Source organism: Lissotriton helveticus, chromosome 4_1 (assembly GCF_964261635.1).
Source record: "Lissotriton helveticus chromosome 4_1, aLisHel1.1, whole genome shotgun sequence".
NCBI classification, from domain to species: Eukaryota; Metazoa; Chordata; class Amphibia; order Caudata; family Salamandridae; genus Lissotriton; species Lissotriton helveticus.
The window spans coordinates 817,645,236-817,659,609 of NC_136063.1; positions in this window are offsets into that span (position 1 = coordinate 817,645,236).

A 14,374-nucleotide genomic window follows, 5' to 3' on the forward strand; every position below is an offset into this window, starting at 1 on the left:
AACTGACACAGACTAACAAACTGGACCGTTACACAGTGCCCAAAGAAGCGCAGCAGACCCGGGTGTCCAGAGATTCCTCCCAGGAGATCCTGGGAGGAGGAACAAGAACTCCTAGGGAAACTCAATAAAAAGGTCAAACAGGTAGAAATAACAACCTCCAATCTTGTTGGTGATGTCACGCAATTACAGGGGGTAATTCGCGAGCTCCAAGACTCTCGCAAACTCACAGATCTTAAGTTGGACGATTACGAAGGCCGTCTCCGCAGCAACAACCTCCGCATTCTGGGTGTTCTGGAAAAATCAGAGGGGCAATCCCAAGATCTTTTTGTTGAGGACCTCATTCTCAAGCATCTACAATCCAAAGGACTCAGTAAATTTTCTGTCATTGAACGAGCCCACAGGATCCCGGGTGGCCATCCCAAACCGGGCGTTCCCCCACGGCCCATGCAGGCTCGGGTCCTGAACTATCGGGACAGAGATGTTATTCTCCAGAACTCGAGAGCAGGGGCCCCCCTTCATTATAAAAACACCAATATCTCCTTTCTTTTTTCTGGATTTTACGCAGAGAATACAGAGACAAAGGAGGTTATTTCTATCCGTGAAACATGACCTTAGAAAAAGAGGGCTTAAATACTCGAGGCTGTTCCCAGCGCGTCTCCGGGTCGAGGCGGAGGGCAGAGCGTGGTTTTTCGAACAACCTGAGGCAGTGGTGGAGTGGATTGAACATCATAGAATGAGGAGTCCGAACTACAGTAGTGGCAGAAAGAGCTCAGACAGTTGACCTGCTTGAGATAGAGACTTGGATGACTGCGGCATTTGAACTGAGTAAATGGGACCTGGAGTGGGGTGGGTTGGGGGAGGATGGTTTCTTGTAGTTTGATTGTCTGGCCTGTAGAATTATATGGTATGGAGAGATTTGCTTTCATGGGGACCTATGTGTGATATGGTCGGGGTAGGGACATGGAGCACTTTAATTTCCCCCCTTTTCTTCACTTTTGAGTTCCTTACGAGGGTGACAGGCACTCTGCAAGTTTTCAATGGGCAGTTTTAGGCCCAGAGTGCAGGGCAGCTGGGTGAGGGGTTGTTGGGCGGGGGTGTTTTGTTATGTGCTTATTGTGATCTTTATTTCAGCAACGGCTACTGTAATTTTAGACGGGGAAGTAGGCACACACACTGCACTCTCCATTAAGGAGATGGCGGCGGGATTAAATTGTTAAGCTGGAATGTCAACGGGCTGGGGGATAAGATAAAGAGTAGTGTTGTCCTCCAATACATCAAGCGTCATGCCCCTGATGTTGTCTTGCTTCAGGAAACGCATCTTATTGGCAATGCATGCAAGGCCCTACATCGAGGGGGTTATGCTGGCACCTGCAGGATTTAGTTCTAGCTCAGGAGGGGTGGGTATCATGATGAAGAAATCTTTCCCCTTGGCAGTACAGCAGACCTGGACAGACGATCGAGGGTGATACATTGGGGTTTCGGGCACTTGGGAATGTCAATCTATTACACTTCTATCGGCGAGCGGCGGAGGGTCGCCCTGTTTGCCGGACGCCACTCCCCGCGTTCTCTGCAGGCAGAGGGAAGCGTCCCAACAGACTGGAAACCGTGTCCAGCACTACCCGGCTGCCGAAAGCCGTTAAAAGTGAACACATATCCGGTGGGAGTAAGCTGGAGCAGGCAGGCAGAACAACGCCGCAAAGCCTGCAGGAGGCTCTCCAGAGGTCCTCCAGTGCTCCAGCGCCCTGTGTGCACTGAGGCCCGGCCCCCTGCAACGGCTCCAAGGGAACGGATGCTGACGGGTGCTGCAGCAGCGGACCGAAAAGGAGGTGGATCACCGGAGCTTGAAGGTTGGTGCAAGCGTTGCGCAGGGAGGGGGGTCAAGCATTGCAAGCAGCTAGCAGCTCTTCTGGCACCCGCGCTAGCTAACTAACTCGCTGCATGCAGCCCCCCCCCTTCATCCCCGTCCCAGCATCTAGCACCTAGCACCAGCATTTAGCACCGGCCTCAATTCCAGTATCCAGAGCTTTGACCCCTGAGCCCTGAGCACCAAGTCGAGCATAAGCAGGGCAGGATCAGGCAGGAGTAACCAGGAGCACCAAGAGACGTGGCAGTAGAGGCAGAGGGGGCGGAGCTGCCAGAAGTGGCAGAGGAGCCCGAGATACTCTCAACCAGCCCCCATCTTGCCCAGCCAGCCGTTCCTCTTGTACAAGTTATACACGCTCCCTTACTCATCATACACACGCACTCTCAGCCTTACCTGCTCAGTTTCACCACACCCGGCCGGACTCATCAGTCTCAACTGGACCCTGCCAGACCCCATTAGATTCAACCACCGAACCTGGGGGGTCAGGGGCAAAGGAATTGTGCAACAGTGTGTCCCCACACGGATACGGACAAGGGAAAGCGTCAAGGAAAGGGAAAGGGCAAGCTTTCACCGACTGCTGAACTTGCCGGTTGTCTTCTGACCCTTGCTGTTTGGAGCCACTAAGCACTAAGCACTACTGAAAACCTGGGCCCCATATCTCCACTCACCAAGTCCATATTGGAGCAATGAGATCTGGCAAAGAAAGAAAGTGCACTGCACCCAAACGAAGGAAGCCCAAGCAACCAGACGCAGCCGGGGTTCAGGGCTTCGTTAAGCACACATCAAAACCCCAAAAACCTAAGAGCCTAACCTTACGGGACTACTTTAGAAAGACTCCATCAAAAACTACAGAACTAACAGAATTAACACAACTATTAGAGCAACACCCGCAAACCTTGGAAGCAACAACTTTTCCAACCTCTGACCATTCAGGGTTTGACCTTAAAGCACCACCGCAAAATTGGGTATTCAACACAATCCCAACAAAAGAGCCGCCAGGGGTCTACACCTTTGGGTCTACCTGTACCAACCACAACATGGAAAACTCCCAAAACGTTCCTCTACAACCAGAGAAGCCTCTCACCCCTTTGGCAGACGACAACGGGGCTGTCCCCCACCGCAATCGCGGCTGGAAGACATTATGGGTTCAATTGAGGCCTCCCCCTTGCTGCCACAACTCCTACATCCCCCACTTAAGCCATTCACGGGCCGTCCACAGCAAACAACGACGGCGGAAATCCACGGACAAGTTGGCCCAGCACAATTCAATGGCAGTTATTCATCTTTAACCTCGCATACTTCGCCAACAACAACAATATTAACAGCACCAACAGACTCAAGCCCTTCATTCAAGCTATTTCCGGCCTCTGGCCTCACAAGGACTCCATGTCAAAGTCAACCAGTGCAGACGGCAGCAAATGATCAGCCCATGTCGGATTTGTCCCTTTTCCTTAAGATTTCCTCAGAATCCCCAAGCCCGAGCATCACCCTGGAAGGCAAATCCAACTTAGAAGAGGACACTAAGACCAGTGTTTGGCCTCAACTATTGCAGACCCTTCAACAAACCGTGACTGTACTTAATTACCATTCAGTAAAACTAGAGGTGCAAGTTGATCTACTAAACACCCTGGCACTCTTCACGTCAGGGATCGACGGTAAATTAGACCAACTGAACTCGTTAATTCTAATGGCACAAGCATCTGCGAATTTTGTTCAACCAACGTGCTGTTGTTCTCCAATCATTGACTCCCTCTCCCTGCTCCCAGATTGCCTTTCCACTGTCATCAGGGAAGTAAAGCAGCTGAGAGGGGGACACGTGCCAGTTAAACCGCAACCCACCAAACACCAAGAACAGGACAAACCACAGGAGGACTGTGGAAACAAAAGTACAGCGACAAAGGAAGAAGAAGTGGGAATTACAGGATCACTTAACCCCCTTCAATCGATGAATGGTCACCCTCACAGTGCGCCTATAAAACCGACCCCGACGGTTGAAAACTGCACTCTTTCATCTCCAACCGGGCCCACAGACCAGCATGCCAAATCTGTGGACGGTCGAACTAACAGCCTTGCTTCTTCACCCGCTCCATCAGCCCCGACCCCTCTCGGGCCTATTCCTCCTTGCACCAAAAGAGAACGCAAACGTCAACGCAAAGCAAGAAACAAACTCAGGGCTAATTCCAACTTGGCCCACCAGAATCTTTTCCCGATCTTCTCGATAGGCGAAAACAAAAAATCCCCTACAGAACCTAGCACAGTGGACCCAAAGATAAACCCAACAATAACCTCGAACGGTCCAACTGTGGACTTGCACACTCAAGAACTGGAGAGGAACCCTCAGAGGCTAAGATCATCAACAATTGCCTTGGCAACTAAAGCAGAGGGAAGCAATCCTGCAACAAGCACAAGGGTGAGCCCAGCTAGGTCAAGCTACACTGGGCAAGAGACAGTGGCAGGAAAATCCCGGCTTTTAATGGATCTCCCCCTTTTCGGGAACGAAAACTTAACAACAAAATTGAGTTTCACTAAAACCATTTGCAACGACATAGCTGCCATGATCAGTCACACCCCACAACCAAAATGGGGATCACAAAAGCCACTTAAAAATAGATCTGATGTAACAATCGAAAAACCGACCCTCAAACCCACAACTGCTTCAGAGCCGCGAAGTGACAACCAATCGTGTCATCAGATTTTATTAGCCCCCGAGTACAAATCTAAGGGGCGGCACAATATTCTCAACAGATCAAATCTGCTGAAATTAGCGGAAGGCATACCGGGGCTAGAGGGTCTGGTCACGAATAACATCAAAACCATTGAATTCCTTCCGCCACGAGGAAACCAACCCTCTGAGGTCACCGTTGTAACTTTCACACAGGCAGGCTGGGCAGGAGCCTTCCTTGAACATAAGGCCACGCTGTGGATTTGGGGGATTAGAGTGCACCCTTACTCAACACCAGGATATCCAATCACGCTGCTATCCGGAGCAACCACACCCAGCAAGCCGGCCTCCATCAACAACAAAGAGCATGGGAGGCCGTTCTCTGTTCTAAAAAATGCCTCAGGGTCAGATATAGAACTTAAATCCCCTGAAATAGCGGTGAGTATCAAAGAACCAGACCATGCCTGGAGGTGGCTGCCAGTAGTATTGGCCACAAAAAGCAGAAATTGAACATCTGTGCCAGGTTCACCAGCAAAAACACACAATCTATTAAAACCACTCCCGCCGCCAGGGGCACAACAGCATAGTGCGGTCAGCAGTAAGAGGGAGGCACCCTTTTTACTGTGCTCATGGAATATCTGCGGCCTACATCAAAAAACCTCAAACGAAGACACTATGTCCTTCCTGGGGGAACATGTGGCAATTGCCCTGCAGGAAACTTGGGAATTAGAGGACCACCCCATTGAAGGATTCATTGAATATCGGAAACAGGCACTGAGGGACAGCCGCTTTGGCCACCCTAAAGGCGGGCTGTCCACATACATATCCAACAACCTAAAAGGCGAATTCAGTCAACTTCACTTGAAAGAAGACTGGCTACTGGGGGTTAAAATTAATCTACGGAGCAGACAACGACCGCTTTTCTTATAAACGTGTAAATTAACCCTAACACCCGCACAAAGAAAGACCACCTAGCCAGATTCTGCAATATAATGGAAGATATAGCCACAGTATATCCCAACTCGGACCGCATTATCACAGGGGACTTTAACACCAACCTTTTCCAGGGGAATACAGCAGACTTAGAAGGACCCAACATGACTACCATCATTGAGGCGGTCCCCCAATCCAAACCCCCTGTGCAAGCCTTCAATACATTAGGCGAGGTCACCGTGACAAGACTTTACAACGCAGGGTACCTAGTTGTGAATGGAAGATCAGCAAATGACTCCCCTCCAAACTGGACCTGGTCAAACGGAAGAGCAAAATCCTACCTGGACTTTACCATATGCAACTCGGAATTCCTGTTCAATCTGGCTAACTTCTCCGTCCTGCCAAGGCCCGAAAGGGACCACAGGCCACTGGTCATTTCCTTTGCCATAAATTTAGCTCTCCACAAAAAGGCTCCATCTACATACAAAGGAATACATTCCGACAACTTAAAACGCCTGAAATGGAGTGAGTCTAACTGTCAGTGCATCTTAAACACAAGCAAGGATTTCATCAGGGGTGTCTTAGACCAAACGGTTTCCCTAACAGCAATATGGTCGCAGCTATGCGCCCATTTGATCAGAACTTATCCAGCGACAAGGCAGGGCCCAAATCGGACACCACCAGTAGGAGCAACAGCCCTCCCCATGATAAAAACACTAAAACGAACGAGAAATAACGCACTGAGGCTGCTTTTAAAATTTCCAGAGAACAGCAGTTTCCTCGTTACATACCGTCATGCCCAAAAGGCATTCAGGAGGGCAGTTACCCAAGAGAAAAAGGCTAAGCATGGGCGTATTTTGCGGATTCGCAATCCGCGGATTTGCGTATTTGCGGATTGCGACAATACGCAAAATCCGCGAATCCTCGCGGATTTGCGGATTTTTTGGGGGGGTGTGTGTTCGCACGGGTTTCTGCAAGTTCGCGAGGGTTTTGTACAATTTCGCAAATTGCGAACTTACTTGTCGGTTCGCCAGTTTTGCGAACTTGTTGTTTCTACGTGCCCAGCCTGTTTGCAAGGCTTTCTTCATCACTGCCACCCTCTGTCACCACTGGCACTCTCTTTGGTCACCCATGCCACCCTCTGGCTCACCCATGTCACCCTCTGTGTCATCACAGCACCCTCTGGTTCACCAGTGTACATTATTGGGGCAAAGCAAAGCACTGCCATCCTCTGTCAACACTGGCACTCTGGTTCACCCATGCCACCCTCTGGCTGGCACACCCATGCCACCCTCGGTGTCATCACAACACCCTCTGATTGACCAGTGAGTGTACATTATTGAGGCAAAGCAAAGCACACCTGCTAAGTGCTTTAAGTTATGCAAACCGCAACACCTGCCCTGCCTCAACTGATATTAATGAAGGCTGGCACCTGCTTGTCTGCTCCCTTTCCTTTTTGTTGCATTGTAAAAAATTTTTTACAGGATGCAATGGCATACTTGTAACTATTCTGTGACTGCCAGAGCAGGGTCACACAATAGTTGCAAGTAGGCACCCGGATTCTGGAGGGCTCCTTCAGGAAGCACTACAGGTAAATGGTTACAAATGATGAGCTCGAACTTTTGCACCTGCTCGTTGGTTTTGCGTTTGCAAAACTCGTTTTTCGGTAATTTCGCCCTATTCGCGAGGCGCGGCGTCGTGCGAAATCGATCGTGTAAGCCGCGAACTCGTGCGAGTTACCCCTAGGTTGAGTACGGGCGCCGCCATTTTGTTTGCGTGACGTATTTCTGTTTCCGCCCGCTATGTGTAATCTCGCGCGATGAGCGCCTTGCAAATACAAGTTCGCACGAGTTCACGAGAGAAATCGCGTGCGAACTTACTTACACGCACGTGTTCGGGCGGCCATCTTGTTTTTCATTCATTCCTATGTGTCTGGGCATGGTGTTTCTATCCTCTGTATATCTCTGCCATCCTTTGCTTGTTTTATTTTTTTTTTTATCTATTAAACTTGTTTTCTAGGTCTATATTTTTGTGTTTTAGGCTACTTTTGTTTACTTTTCAACTACTTTTTTAAACTTTTATTTCCTTCTTCTCTACTCTTATTCTTTTTCATGTTATCTCCTTACCTGCCCAGAACATGGTGAAGACAGCTGTCAAGCTGCCCAAAACGGGCACCGCATCCCGTGCCCGGCTCCCGTGTGGCCGCTTGAGGGCGGAAATGGTGGTGCCCAGGGAGATCTTCAGCCCTGAGGAGGTGGGCTCACTGGTTTATTATGTGCAGCGCCGTCTCCCCAGGACCATCGCGGCAGGCGGCAGGATCGCTGCCGGTTATACCAACAGCCAGGAGCGACGGAAGCGGTGGGGGCAGGTGTGCCGGGCCCTTTTTAACATCACGGGGGTCCAGTGCACCTATAATCAGGTGACCCACCGCTGGACCGATATCCTGGACCGGGAGCACGACCTGCTCGACCTGCTGGGAGTGGAGGTCCCCGGGCTTGGTGAGTAGTAGTAGCAATTTTTTCATCACTCACTACTCTGTTTTTTCTCCTGCTCTGTATGTTATATAATATTGCAAATGTTTGCTTTAACTTTTTTACAAAGAGCAATAATGCTGCTGATTACATTGATAGGAGAGGTAAATTAATATTTCAAAATCTTCTGTGCATTTCAGGTGCACTGCTCTCCTTCTCTGTGGCGGTGCCACTGCTTATTTGTTTTCTATTTTGTGTTCATCTAATTGGGCTGAGTAATGTATGAGTGTACTTTACAGAACTGCGTAATGCTAGACACAAAGGGGCAGATTTACAAGCCCCTTGCGCCACGTTTACGCTGCCTTACCTGACGCACAGCGACGTAAACGTGGCGCATCCCTGCGAGTCATGTACAACGTGATGCTTCTAAGGACATGCGCCACGTTAAGACCTGGGCCTGCGCCACAATGGGTGCGTTCCCACGCAGCGGTCAGGCAGATGTGCGCCTCGCAAAAGTGCCTGCGTGAAATCTACAAGATTTAACGCAGGCACTTCCGCGACGCTGCTACGTCAATTCTTTATGCCTGCTTGCTTGAAGCAGGCGTAAGGACTGATGCGGTATGTTGAGTATTGGGCAGCCCTGAGCATTGCTATAGTTGCATCGCGCCTGCGACGCGACTCTAGAGATGCGTCCCTCTTTCGTCACGAGATGCGTCACGCATCTGCCTACCCTTGCGCTAGGGTTTGCCGCATTGTAATTGCGGTGCATCTGCCGTGACGCAAGGTTAGTTTTGCGTTACGCATTTGTTCTGGTGCACATCTGGAGGTGTCCAGCTCAGAACTCGTAAGTATGCCCCTAAGTGTCAGATTAGCAATTACCTGCGCATCCCTGCAAAGTGTGAGGCACGCCAGCACCACCCATGGTGCGCCGTATTTTCAATGCGGCACGCCATGGTGCCAAAACGTCACCGAAGCGTTACGCATCGGTGCCGTAAAGGCGGCTCATTGATGGAGTTGCGTTGCAACGATGGCGCAGCTCCAGCAATGCTGCGTCAAGCCGTAAGTCTGCTTCATGCAGGCGCAGGGTTTCAGTGACGCATCATTGTCCTAAATGACTGATTGAAATTTTATCTATTCCCCATAGCCACTTTTAGCATGCGTTCCTGCGCAGGAACGCCCTCTCTTGCGCTGGAACGCTCCCTTATGGCGCAGGGCTTTAGAATGGGATGCATCTCCCATATGCGTCACGTTGTTAATATACGCCACACCATGGCGCCTCTCTTGTTGTGGCGCTGCGTCACAAAAGTGACGCAAGAACGGTGCAAAAGAGCTGCAAGGGGCTTGTAAATCTGCCCCTAGAGTAGAGGCTCAGGTGCAGTCCTTCCTTTGTAGCCCTCTTTTTGGCTGAAATAGTTGGTTCTTGTTCTTTCTAAATGTTTGATTTGGTTGACAAGGACATCGACAAGCAGCAATCATCAATTTTTTCTGTTCTTTCTTTCATGTTGTACGTCAGGTCCGCCCAGGAGGGGCAAGCGGACAGAAACAGCGGATGCAGTGGCTCCAAAGGAGGAGGATGCAGGCCAGGGCGGCGAGTGCTCCTTTGATGGCCCCAGTAAGTTTTCATTTAAATATAGAGGACCTATTGTTGTCCAAGCGTTCCTAATTTAATTTTTTTGAAACAGTGTTTAGATAGGAGCAAAATCAATAATACTACTGTTGCAGGGACAATTCTCCACAAACCAAACTATGGACACCAAAGACCAGAGTAATAATATTTCAGAGTGGCGTGTTTGGCACACTGTATAAACCTGGTAGTGTCAGCGGCACGGACTCCTCCTTGCAAAAATTACAAAACCTTTCGCTCAGTCACTCTAGTCTGGAGGACCAAAAACCACAGAGTCTATTCAAGTTTAAAAGCTTTATTAAAAGTAAAAGTAAACACATATATTAAAATAAAGTTAGCTGGAAAAGGAAAAGTGCTTGGTGCTGAGTTGATGAGTAATGGAACACATTTCTTGTGGTCGAGCCGAGCTTTCACCTGGTTTAGTTGATGTTGCTCTTGTCCGTAGAAGTCCAGCGTCTGTCTGTTCAGAGAAAAATGATGTGTGTTAAAATTAAGCAAGCATTCATCAATTGTGACCAAAAAAAAGCAGCAAGACAACAGCCTTCCCTGGAAGGAGGGACATTTTTACTTTAGACTAGAGTAGACAGTCAATTATTTTTTCTGTTGTTTTCAAATTTCTTCATTCCTAAACCAAATACTAGTGAGTGGTGTAATCTAACAGTCTTAAATATATTTTTTAGGTGGAACATCTGGTGGCGGGGCCAGCTCGGACGTGATCGTGATCGACTCCAAGTCTGAGGACTACTCTGGGGATGATGCGGCGCAAGAGGACAATCAGACTGTGAGGAAGCAGGCAGTGGTGGTGGCGAGTACAGGTAAGCTGGATCATGGTACTATCTGACTCTTAGATAGCATATGATGTGTATCCAGTGCTGGCCCAGTGACAAATTACAATATGGTAATTACAGCAGGCTGGGACCGACAGACAGATAGAGGCAGAGAGAGAGGAAGACAGAAGGAGAGAGAGAGAGAGGGAGGGAGCCAGAGGGAGGGTGAGGGAGGGAGACAGAGAGAGAGAGACAGCGAGGTAGAGGGAGACACAGGGAGACAGAAAGAGGGAGACAGAGAGAGAGAGAGAGAGAGAGAGAGAGGGAAACAGACATATCGCCTGGGCCTGGTGCAGATGATACGGTTGCTGGTGTGGTTAACGGCTCAGAGGAAAAGTCACTCACTTCTGCCAGATCTCTTTCATATGAAAGAGCACCAAACCAAGGATACAAGTGAGTTGTGGGAAGGGAAATGGTGATTCAAGCGCCCCACCTTGCCCCTCCATGCAGACGCCCATGATACTGGCCTGAATAGATTTGTACTGCGCTGGCTAGTTGCTAGTTGTACTGTGACACAACTTCCTGCTGAATCATTTTGTGTTAATCATATTCTTAAAGAGCATTCGTTACAGATTATGTCTTTCTTTCTTCATATAGTTGGTAATACTAAAACTGCAAAACCGAGCAGGAGTATGCTGGCTGTACTGGCCCGGCAACGGAGGCTGGATGCCACTGTTGCGCAATATCGCCGGCTGGTGGAAATGCAGGGGGACGACACGCACTCCAGTGCATCAAATGTAACATCTTCTGCATCCTCCTCCGTGACCCCACGTTCTGCCGGTAAGCCAGTGCTCCAGCCAACCAGAGCCGTGCTGGAAGACGCCACCGCCGAGCAGCAAAGGCTGCACCTCCTCACAGTACTGTAAAGGCTCGCTTGCGCCGTGCACTCCGCAGAGTGTGTGGAAAAGTAAATTTTGCCATGTTCTGTGTCCCTACGCCTCATCCATCATATGTTATGTGTGCATGACCAATATGCATATGTTATTCCCTATGTCCGATTAATGACGCAATTACAGTTGTGTCCACCTCTAGTATGCCAGTTTTCCAGTCCTCGTGAATACTACGAATATCAGGCCTAGGTAAAGTTATGTTGCCACGTTTCTTAGTGTGCACGTTATTCCATTATAAAGTCCCCGTTTCCAGGCCTCAAAAGGGCCCGGACATCAGATTCAGCTCCTGTCTCCTGAAAGCCTCGCTGAGGAGCGATACAGCCCCCACCTGTATCCTCGACCTTTCACTTACTTCCTGCCTCGCAGTGCCCGGTGTAGCTTGGCTCTGCCCCTGAGTCTGCCAAAAGTATGTTATAGTTCCAGCTATCAGTTCAGTCCTCCTTCTCTGCATTCCTAAGCTACTGAACTGCATCAATAGTTTCCGTCATTGTCTAGCCTATTCGGCTCCACGTTAGAGAAATACTGTATTAATGGTCATTTAATATTCTTCATTACGCACTACATGTAGAATAATGCATGGTCCAGTCTTAGAGTCAAGTTAGCCTTTCCCTTCATGACTTCTAGTTTATATCAACATGTTCCCTAAACATCAGATACCAGATAGGGTTTAGGTACATGTCGCTCCGACCCTCCAGACTCTAGTCTCTGCTCCTAGCACAGAGTTCATAGCCCCCAGCTTCTCCTAGTAATACGTCATTGCCAGTTTTCGCGCACCATTAGGTTAGAGGTCCCGGCTCCTTAGGTAGCCCCCTCCAATGTTTCCGCCCCATTCATGACATATTCTGTTACGTTTGCATCACATGTCTATGTATACTCCCAGTTACACCTCTTTTTACTGTTATCTTTCGCGACTGCTACGCGTCACGCCTTCTGCTCCACCCACTGTTACGCCTACTGCAATGTAATGCTATGTGTTTGCGCTATGTATATAAGTCCATGTATTGTTATTAAAAGTTAGCGCGCTCATCCCAGATCAAGCCCCGGCAGCTGCTGGGCCCCAGTTGTCCTGCTGGGCCCTGTCACCTCTGTTCTATGCAGGTTGCCCTGATCCTGTCCTTATGCTGTAATAAACCTGCAGAAACTCCTACTACCTCGAATCTTGACTCTTATTTTATTGAGCTATCTGTTATTCATTCATTCATTCAAAAATAGATCCAGTATTATTTATTTATATACCACATAATGGCGCCCGAATAGGGACTTGCCCTTTCCCCACGCGTCGGTGAAGCTACGCCGACCCCCTGACCCTCTGCAGCCGTGACGGAACCATACCGGCCACGTGCAGATATTTCTGCTCCAAGTATCCCTCAGGCCCACGGAGGAGACGGAGGAGGCGGTCCAGCATCCAAACGAGACGGTGGAGGAACGCGGCGAGTCCCGACCAGAGCCCAAGCCAAGAGTCCAAGGTCCGAGGTATCCGGAGGCCCACCCGTAACTGAAGTCCGAAGTCCGTCGTCGTAGCAGTCCAGTCCCGTCCGAGGCCTTCCGTTCCGTGCTGCCCGGTGAGTACCATTGCTGGGGTAGTATCTAGACAGGATCAATCTAAATTGACTCCTGGTCCGTGGGTTGGTGGTGCCCAGACTCACAAACGAAGTGTTCACCTAGGTGGATACGGGTCTTGATGCGTCCCTTTAAGGGACCGGTATGTTCCGTACTGTTACAGCAGTGCATCCAGTAACTCTAGTCTGTTCCGTTCTCGAGAAAATTCTTGTATTTCTGTTCTCAGTATTCCAGGTAATATTCTGTTCGAACTGTTATTTATAATGTTCTTTATGTATTTTAATGTTGTGGTATGAGTGTGATGTGATTTCGTGTTTTCATTGTATATTGTATTGTGTCCAGATTACAGTTCAGTCATGCCTATATTTTCCAAGTTACGTCAGTTAAAAACTAGAAAGGGTCTGCTGGAAGCAGCAGTTCCTGTTCCGCCTAGGGACAGTCCAGGTCACTTTATGTATCAGAAACATGGCATAAGCGCCATATTATATCTAGATTTATGGGTAGAGTATACCAAACAGTTAGAAGAAAAGTATAGATGGCCCGTATCGGGTACATGGGATGCCGAATGTATCATGCGAGTAGAAGAAGCATTATGGAAAAAGAAAGCCAGACAGTCACAAAAGGATGCCATCGAGTTATGGCGTAAGGAAGCTCATAAAAGAACGGAAAAGGAAGTCAGAAAGTCAGAGTTAAGTAGAGAATCCCAAGAACGAGCCCAAGAAAGAGAATTAATCGAGATAGGTGAACAAGTCAAAACCGAACAGTCAGACAGACAGAGGCATGCCCTTATTAAGGGTATGTATCCTCTTCTTGCCGAGGGCTTGCCAAAAGCGACCCCAGAGGCATCTAGTAATTTCCCGCCACCATTAGTTCCGACCAAGCTACGTCACAAACAGACCGCAGCTGATATTTTTATTTCGTCCTATTTGGACGACACAGTCCCAGAATATGCGAATCCTGTTCGCGCTCCGCCAGTCCCTGCAAATCAGGCACTTCCCGCTCCTCCAGACACCGGAGTACCTGTTACGGTACCCCCGGTCCAGCCTACAGTTCCATTTCCCACTCTGCCAGGACGAAGAATGTCAGTCGACGATTCTAGTTTAGGGGCCGCAGGAGGAGGTCTTCCTCAAACCCCGCCGCCACACAAGCGTTTAACATTACTCGAATTACATGCTCAAGCGTTACAGCGCACGCCCAAACATCAGTCTGTTACAGAAATCAGGCAAACCCTTAACGAATGTGTCTATGATCCAGTTCCAGGCGAATATAATATGGTTTTATATTCCTTACGTGTAAGGAGAGTGACCGAGTATCTAGTCACCTTACCGAATATGAAAGAAGATCTAGACAGAATATATCGTTTCATCCGTACAGGGGATGATCCAGAAAGTATTGGTGAGATTATGTCCCAAAGGAAAGCCGAGATCCAGCTCATGATATTAAAGTTCCTGATCAATTGTCTAATAAGAGAACAAGATTACCCGTCTAAAGATTCCGCCGAAATGAGAATCCTGACAAGGTGGAGTGATAATATAGCCGAGGG